The sequence below is a fragment of the Panicum virgatum genome, chromosome 2K (assembly GCF_016808335.1).
Source record: "Panicum virgatum strain AP13 chromosome 2K, P.virgatum_v5, whole genome shotgun sequence".
Taxonomy (NCBI): domain Eukaryota; kingdom Viridiplantae; phylum Streptophyta; class Magnoliopsida; order Poales; family Poaceae; genus Panicum; species Panicum virgatum.
Genome location: NC_053137.1, coordinates 68,200,873 through 68,209,505, shown reverse-complemented (window position 1 = coordinate 68,209,505; position 8,633 = coordinate 68,200,873). Strand labels below are relative to the sequence as shown.

General features: G+C 44.8%; 1 pseudogene; it reads left to right on the top strand.

Moving 5' to 3' along the window:
- Window positions 1-1,165: 1,165 nt before the first annotated feature.
- LOC120694917 lies at window positions 1,166-8,274 on the top strand (annotated as a pseudogene).
- Window positions 8,275-8,633: the final 359 nt, after the last annotated feature.

Sequence of the window (8,633 nt, the reverse complement as noted above, 5' to 3'; positions counted from 1 at the left end):
GACCGTCCGCCTACCTGGGCCGGACTGTCCGCCAATCACATCTAATTTCCACCAGAGCCAAACATACTCTCTGGTACGGGTGCGGACCGTCCGCGCTCCAGGGAGCGGACTGTCCGCGCTCCAGGGAGCGGACTGTCCGCGCTTGTGCAGTCAGCTCTCAAACTTGTTCTTTTCAAATTTTGTCAAAGCGTTGTTAGCCCTCATGCATGCACCTAGACATTTTGAGCAAAATGGCACTAAAGACCCGTCAAGCACGAGTACACAACCCATCTTGATAGTAAGCACGAGTACACAACTCATCTTGATAGTACGGCTATCTATCCAACAAATCCGGTCAATTTTCATCCACTAAATGCCTTGTGACCGGTAAAATACAAAAGCCCTATTTTATACCTTTGCCTTGAGCCCGAGCTTTGCATATCATCTCCAAACTTCACACGTTCACAACCAAATCCCTTTCATCTGTGGATCAACATATGCTCATTATCTCGAATTAAATTGTTAATCCACAAAATATTATCATTAATTACCAAAACTCGAATTAGGAGTCTAGATGTTTTCACCATGCCAATGACACAAAACGGACCAAACCAAAAATTAAGGTGAAACCTTACTCGCTTTAAAAATGGCATAGACATTTATGTTCTTGCGTTCCTACGGATGGTATAAGTATTGAATATGTATTGGTGCTCGTGTGTTAATTTGTATGGATTTACGTGATCGAGTCGTGGACGGAGGGTGTTGGTCCAACTCGAATACGAGATGACTTAATTTGAGTGGAAAGATCAAACTAACATATCAAATTAAAAATTTAAGTGGAAAGACGCTTTAGTAATAGGCATAGATATATAGATTTGGCGTAGTATTCGAAGTTCAATTTTGACAATGCAATTTTTAGGTAGTACGAAAGTACTTTCACAAAAGATATACTACCTCCTTTCTCAAATATCATACATTCAAGAAAAATGATGGAAGTGTATTACTAGACTCTTCCGTTTCTAGATTATAAGAATATATAATTTATTGTGATAAGAGTTTTAAATGTTTGATCCTATTCAAAAAGAGTTGATTAGGAAAAAAGGTATCAAATATGTGAACACCCGGTTGTTATTATTTTATATTCTGCGTGACACTGAACACCCCAACAGTTTCAGTATCGAAAATCGCTTATTCTCCCTAAAAAAAACGATAATCGCTTATTCCATGAGGCTTCCGAGATTTGACCATCGCGTGTGCTTTTCCCGTGCCAACTTCATCGCTGGACCACCTTCCTCGGCTCCATCCCATAGGCCTCTGCACTTCTTGCCTCGTCGAAGACATGCCAGGCGCATCGGCCTCGCGACGGCGGAGTGCGCCGCCGGTTTCCTCTCCGGCCCTGCTCTGGAAGAAGACGGTGGAGGTGGGTCTCCGCCTCTTGTAGAAAAAGACCCAAGTAGTAAGCTTTAATTGATCATTATCATGCTTCGCTGGACAAAGAACTGTAAAAATTTGGCGATGTATTATCTGGCAGTTATTGGGGATTTCGTTGATTCGCATGCTGAAATGGCCCTTTACCGTTTTTTCTGGGTACTGTTCAGTTGAACGTTTCCCTTACTGATTTCGAGTGGGTTAACAGTGCTGGGATTCTGGCTAATCGTTAGTAGGCGAACTTGCCAAAGTTCCGTCGGTGGTTCATCTCTCTTCAAGATGAAGCCTCTTTCTGTAGTTTGGGTTTGTCAATCCTCATACTACTACTTATATTTCTAAGAGAGTTAAGAAATTCAGACAAATGCACGTTATAATGTGCCGAACTGATGTCTAGTTTAATATGATGTGCTATTCACAGATCATGGATATCGTCTCCCTCCGAAGGAAATCCAAGAGATTGTTGATGTGCCACCAAATCCTAGTTATTATATCTCCCCTCGCAGAGATAGGATCATGTTCCTAAAACGTAGAGCTATGACTCCATTGTCAGAGCTTGCTAAACCTGATAAATCCTTGCTGGTATACGGATCGATCCAAGTTCTAACACAAGAAGTCGAATGTAAGTGATGGAAATCTTATCATTTTGTGAGAATATGAATAACTTTGCTTCAGTTAATTTGCATCTGTCTTTCTTAGGTCCTTTTATACCGAGATCAAGATCCATCTGCTGATGGATGATGGAACTTTGGGTCCAGAGAAGGTGGTTAACGGATACAATGGCAATGCAAAGATTAATTTTGTAGGATGGTAATTTTCCCATTATAATACAAAGATTCATTCTTTTAGTATGCAAAAGAGTTATGTCATGCTGTTTTTATTCCCTAATCATGTCCTCTGTTCTCTTGTTTAATTTAAATAAAATTGTGACTTCTTCTGTAATTCTGAATTCCAGGTCACCAGATGGGCATCACGTGGCATTCACTGTGCGCTATGAAGATGAGGTGATAAGTTGATGCTTTAGAGTCTGATGAAACAAGATCACTTCTTTAGTGGTTTAATGGTTGATGATTCTATTGTCTACTTGATGGCTTGATGCATCTGAGTAGGTGGACAGTGGCAGCAATTTGGCATTGTGGATTGCTGATGCAGAATCTGGAAAAGCTCGACCTCTTTTTAAATCAGCAGACATCATGTTAAATGCTGTTTTCGAGCTGTGAGTACCAATAACTTTCTAGATGGACTGTCTTTTCTGTTCTTTTCTCGCCCATAAATCACCGTTCTTATTCTGATGCTTTTCAGATATGTATGGGTGAACAATTCATCTCTATTGGTTTGTACTATTCCTTCATCACGTGGAGGTCCACCAATGAAGCCGTTGGTTCCTTTTGGCCCAAGGATCCGGTCTAATGAGCAGAGAAACATTATTCAGATGAGATCCACAAAAGAAATGCTGAAAGATTTGCATGAAGAGGAATCGTTCGATTTCTATGCAACCTCTCAGTTAGTATTGGTTACATTAGATGGGACAGTGAAAATGATTGCCCCTCCTGCTATATACATTTCTCTTGATCCTTCACCAGATGAGAAATATTTGATGCTTACTTCTGTCCACCGCCCATATTCTTGTTGAGTAAAATGTACTGGGGGTCCTTAAACTAGTTGATCTGTTCTGTTTAGGTCCATGAACTTCGAAAATGCATTTATAGGTCCACAATCTATTCAAGTATGTCATCTAGGTCCAAAATATCTCTGACCACCATTGACTGCCTACGTGGACAGTCACGTCCGATCCAACGGGGCCGCCTCCCCCATCCTTTCATCTCCTTTGCTCCCGCACTGCCGGGCTGCTGCAGCCCCGCTGCTCGGCTCCCTCCTCGCGCGCCTCGGCCATGGGCGCCCCTGCTCCCTCCCCGCGCCGGCCATGGGCGCGCCCCTCCTCCCTTCCTCCTCCGGCTTCAGCTCCACGCTGCCGCGGCCTCTCCCCTCCTCCCTCACCGCGCCGCCCCGGTCCTCCTCCTCCTCCCTCGCCGCGCCGCCCCGGTCCTCCTCCTCCTCCCTCGGCACGGAGGCCCGTGGCGCGGAGGCGCCCCGCCGCCAGCCGGATCCGCGCGCGGCGCGGCGTTGCCCCGCCCCCGGCAGCGCGGACCGAGCTCGGGCCGTCTCTCTGGCCGCCGGCCATGGCGGGTCATGGCGCGGCCATGGCGACGGCGGCCCCTCCTCCCTCCCTCTCCCTCTCCCTTTCCCCCTCTCCCTCCCTCCTCCTTCCCTCTCCTCCTGCTCGAGCTCACGGGGGGGGCAGAGCAGGGCGCCGCCGCGGCCCCTGCTCCGTGGCGAGCAGGGCCGGGCACGCGCGGCGGGCGACCTCCCTCCCTGCTCACGCAGAGCAGCGAGCCGCGCCGCCCCTCCCCACCTCGAGCTGGCCCGCGCACTGGCACCGGCGGCGCGGAGGAGGTGCGGAGGACGGCGGTGTCAAGGAGGTGGCGGCGGGCCTCCCTCTACTCCAGCCCGCCGTGAGAGCAGCGAGGGGGCGCGCCCGTCGCAGGCCGCCAAGCTGCGAGGAGGGGCGCCGGCCAAGGCGGGAGGTGGCGCCACCGGATCCCCGCCGAGGAGGTAGGAGCGCCGGATCCCGCGGGATCCTGTCCGCGCCGCCCTCCCCGCCACCCTCTGCGAACGCCATCCGCGCAAGCTGCTCGCTCGAGGAGCCAAGCCGCCGGGGGGCAGGAGCGGGCACCGCGAGCTCCGCCGCCGGGGGCAGGGGCTAGCGCCGGCCCGCGCGCGCGCGGAGCTCCGCCTCGCCGCCGTGGTCACCCCGCCGCGCACCCGCGCGCCATGACCGCCGTCCCGCCGCCGCGCAGGGCCTCGCGCAGGCCGGGGGAGGAAGAAGAAGGGAGGAGGCCGACATAGGGGCCCCACATGTAAGGATCCACATCACCGCACAGTCAACCTGCCACATCAGCTTCTAGGGTATGGCGTGGCTGAATTGGACCTAGATGGCACACTTGAATAGATTGTGGACCTATAAATGCATTTTCGAAGTTCATGGACCTAAACAGGACAGGTCAACTAGTTTAAGGACCCCAGTGCATTTTACTCTTCTTTCTTCTATAGTTTCGTATAAAAGGTTCCCAAAAAAGGTTGAGCTGTGGACGGTTGAAGGTAAATTTGTCCGTGAAGTTTGTGATTTGCCCCTTGCTGAAGATATTCCTGTTGCAGCTAATAGTGTCCGTAAGGGAAAGCGTTTGGTTAGGTGGAGGCCTGATATGCCTTCAACATTATATTGGTGAGCTTAATGTTTCAATTGATGATGCAGCTTCACTGCAGTAGATTGCTTTTATAGTCCTGACGAGCCAAACTGACCAAACATGATCTTGTAGTATTTATAGAACAAGTCCATTGTACTTTCTGTTGTATTTGGTAGTTATCTTATGAATCCATTCACCTTCATGGTGATTGTGCGAAGGTGACCACTCTTTATATATAATAAATCGGTGGCTTATGAATGTGACAACATATTTTGACCTATTATAAAACTATCGACATAACCTAATTAATCATATACATACTTAATTCTTTCTGGGTACCATTGTTATTTTCTGAAATTCACATATCATACTTTCAAAGGGTGGAGACACAAGATGGAGGAGACGCAAACGTTGAAGTATCACCACGTGATATAGTCTACATGGAACATGCCGAACCTTTGGATGGTGAAAAGCCTCCAGTCTTACTTAAACTTGACCTTCGATACAGGTACCAAATACTTAAATTTAAATTTCCTTAGAAATATTTGGGATGTGATATATGAAAAACTTAGCCTAGTTGCTTAGGTCCTTGTACTAAAACATAACATACATATATTTTATTGAGCTGCTCATGCCCTTGCTGCTACAACTATTGTTTTGGTTGTCAAATCTACAGAAAGAGCTACTGGTGCTATGGATCGTTCACTCTGGTCTATGAATACTGGTACAAGACACGCATAACAAGAACATGGGCTATATCACCTGACCTCAAAGATCATAAACCGCGGTTATTATTTGAAAGGTCTTCAGAAGACGCCTACTCAAATCCAGGTTCTCCAGTGATGTGCAGAACTCTGGCAGGCACTCTTGTGATTGCAAGAATTAAGAGAAACTGTGAAGGAAGCTACATCTTACTGAAGGGAAGTGGTGCCACACCAAAAGGAAGCTCCCCATTTCTTGATCTTTTCAATGTGTATGTTTGTCTCCATCAAGCATTTATGTTGCACATATCATGTCCTACTTGCTATGTCTTTGAAGTAGAATAACATAACCTGGGACATTACTTATTTCCTTACAGAAATACTGGAGAAAAGGAGCGGATATGGGAAAGTGACAAAGAAAAGTACTATGAATCTATCCTTGCAGTTATATCATACCATCCTAAATGTGAAGTGCAGCTTGATCAACTAAAATTACTTGTGTCTAAAGAGTCAAGAAGAGAAATCACCCAGTATTATGTCAAGATTTGGCCAAACGAGAAGCAAGTCCAGATTACAAATTACCCACATCCGTATCCCCAACTGGCACTGTTGCAGAAAGAAATAATCAGATACCAGCGGGAGGATGGTGTTAAACTTACTGCTACATTGTATCTACCTCCAGGCTATAGCCCATCAGAAGACGGGCCTCTCCCATGTCTCATTTGGTCTTATCCAGGAGAATTTAAAAGCAAAGAGGCCGCTGGGCAAGTCCGTCGCTCACCGAACAAATTTACACGCATTGGCAACAATTTTCCTCTTCTTTGTTTAGCTAGAGGGTACAATATGCCTTGCTTGATGTTATCGATTTATTTATGGTCTTGTTAAAAAAGTTGCTTTGCAGTATGTTGAACTTGTTTATCATACAAGCTTATAATTGGTGCATCCCACAGGTTTGCTATTCTTGCCGACCCAACAATCCCTATCATTGGTGAAGGAAATCAAGAGGGAAATGATAGGTAGTGTTATACTCGGTAATATATAAGATAACCATATGACTAAACAGCTCTGCACTATGGAAATATGGAGCTTCAATTTTGGAGTTAATTTTCAAATACTGATTAATCACATACCCATCCTTTCGAAACTTATCTTTGTTCATTTTCTTCTCCAGCAAAGCATTAAAGTACTAGACATAATGCTATTGCATCCTATTTTGATTGAGTTGTGAAACTTCGTTGTTCTTTCTAGGTACATAGAGCAACTAGTTGCTAGTGCGGAAGCAGCAGTAAATGAAGTTGTGAGAAGGGGGGTAATATTTTTTTACCGCTTTTATATTTATGCAAATAGTTTCTGACTCTCACATACTTATTGTGCTTACCTGGTTTCATTTGTCTTTTGGAAGTAACTAGCATGGGAATATGAAGTTGCCATTAAGAATGTAAAGGGTATTATGTTACATGCTGCTCATGGAGAGTTCTAAGCATATAAACTATTTCTTCAGGTTGCTCATCATGACAAAATCGCTGTGGGTGGTCATTCATATGGTGCGTTTATGACTGCTAACCTCTTAGCACATGCTCTCCATCTCTTCTGCTGTGGAATTGCTCGCTCTGGAGCTTACAACAGGACACTGACTCCATTTGGCTTTCAGGTGCCTGACCTAACTGCATAATGCATCCTTTATCTAAGCTGAACATGTTTATGTTGCCTTTTAATTTGTCTTTGTTTTTTTATTGAAGAAAGAGACAAGGACACTATGGGAGGCTACCGATACCTATATTAAGATGAGTACCTTCATGTCAGCTAACAAAATCAAGAAACCGGTTCTACTGATTCATGGAGAAGATGACAGCAAAGTAACATCAGCAATGCAGGTATCGGCCGTAGCTTGCGGGTTATTCGAGTACTGGACGTTTTTTTTTTCAGTGGCTTCATTTGCTACTCTGGAACTAAACTCTTTGCATAATTTTGTAGTCAAGACAATTATATGATGCCTTGAAAGGTCATGGGATGCCATGCCATTTGGTGATTCTCCCATTTGAGCAGCACCAGTATGCTGCAAGGGAGAGCATTATGCATATAATCTGGGAGACTGATCGGTGGCTGCAGAAGTACTGTGCAACTAATCCTGGGAACATCAAGGATCTGGAAACAATTGTTGGCGCATCACAATCACCTACTGATGCTGTGCTGTACCATGAAGCTTTGACCTTAAATTTCACTAAGATATCTAGTTTGGTAAGGATTTTTATGTCAATAAGTTGCCTTTTTTCTTTAGTATAAAATTAATATGTTGTTAGTGTGACTTTAAGTGTGCAAGTAATACCTGGATGAGTTATGGCTTCTTTGATACGGGTTTGGAGTAGCAATAATTTAAAATCCAAAAACTGGTGGGACCAGAGAATGATATGCTGTAGAAAGTACATGTTTGTGGTTGGGACAAGGGACATACTATTCTTTTGTTTGGGTATTCTGAGCTATTGAGGTTTAGACTGAAATACATCATACTGAAATGCTTCCCCATTACATTTTAATGCCCCAGTTTATGGCTGAGGAATCTGATGTCATGTTATTTTGCAGATCAAGTTGGTGCGGTTGACCTTTGCTCAAATTGTTTTTAGGAAGTAAAAAAACAGCATTCAATGATACTGATTGGTTTATATGCACAGAACAAAATCATCCTTATAGGTAATTGCTTTCGTGGTCGCCGAGATTACCAGAAGAGTATTGCTTCATTCATGCTCTTAGCAGGTTTGGTTTTCTTATATTCTTGTAACAAGAAGCTCAAAGCCACTAGTCATACTTGTATAGATTGTTACACATCATTGCTTTGTCGATACACATCTCTATAGCTGATAGCTTGGGAGCTCCATTCTGAAACTTGTATGGGTGGTGCTTTTGAATAGAGGCTTACCTGTTCTACATCTCCAGTTTTCAATGTGGTGGTGATGTTGAAATGGATCTATAAGGCCAGTAACACGTGTTTACTGGTAAATACGTTTTACATTAAAAATAGTGGTGAAATGTTTTATCAGAATGGTTTCTTATATTAAGCAGAACCATGTGAAAACAGCAAAAGAGAAAGCAGAGGAATTGCTTTGGTAAATATTTTATTTTACGACGACTGCAGAACCATCCTCTACCACCAGGAGGTCCACCGCATCGTCTCGTTTGCTTGCTCTGACTGGACTAGACTAGATGCCTAACCTGCCCGGCCGTTTTCATATGTGCTTTGGTGACTAGAAATATTCCTAGGAGCTGAGGATTACTTGCTTTGATAGGT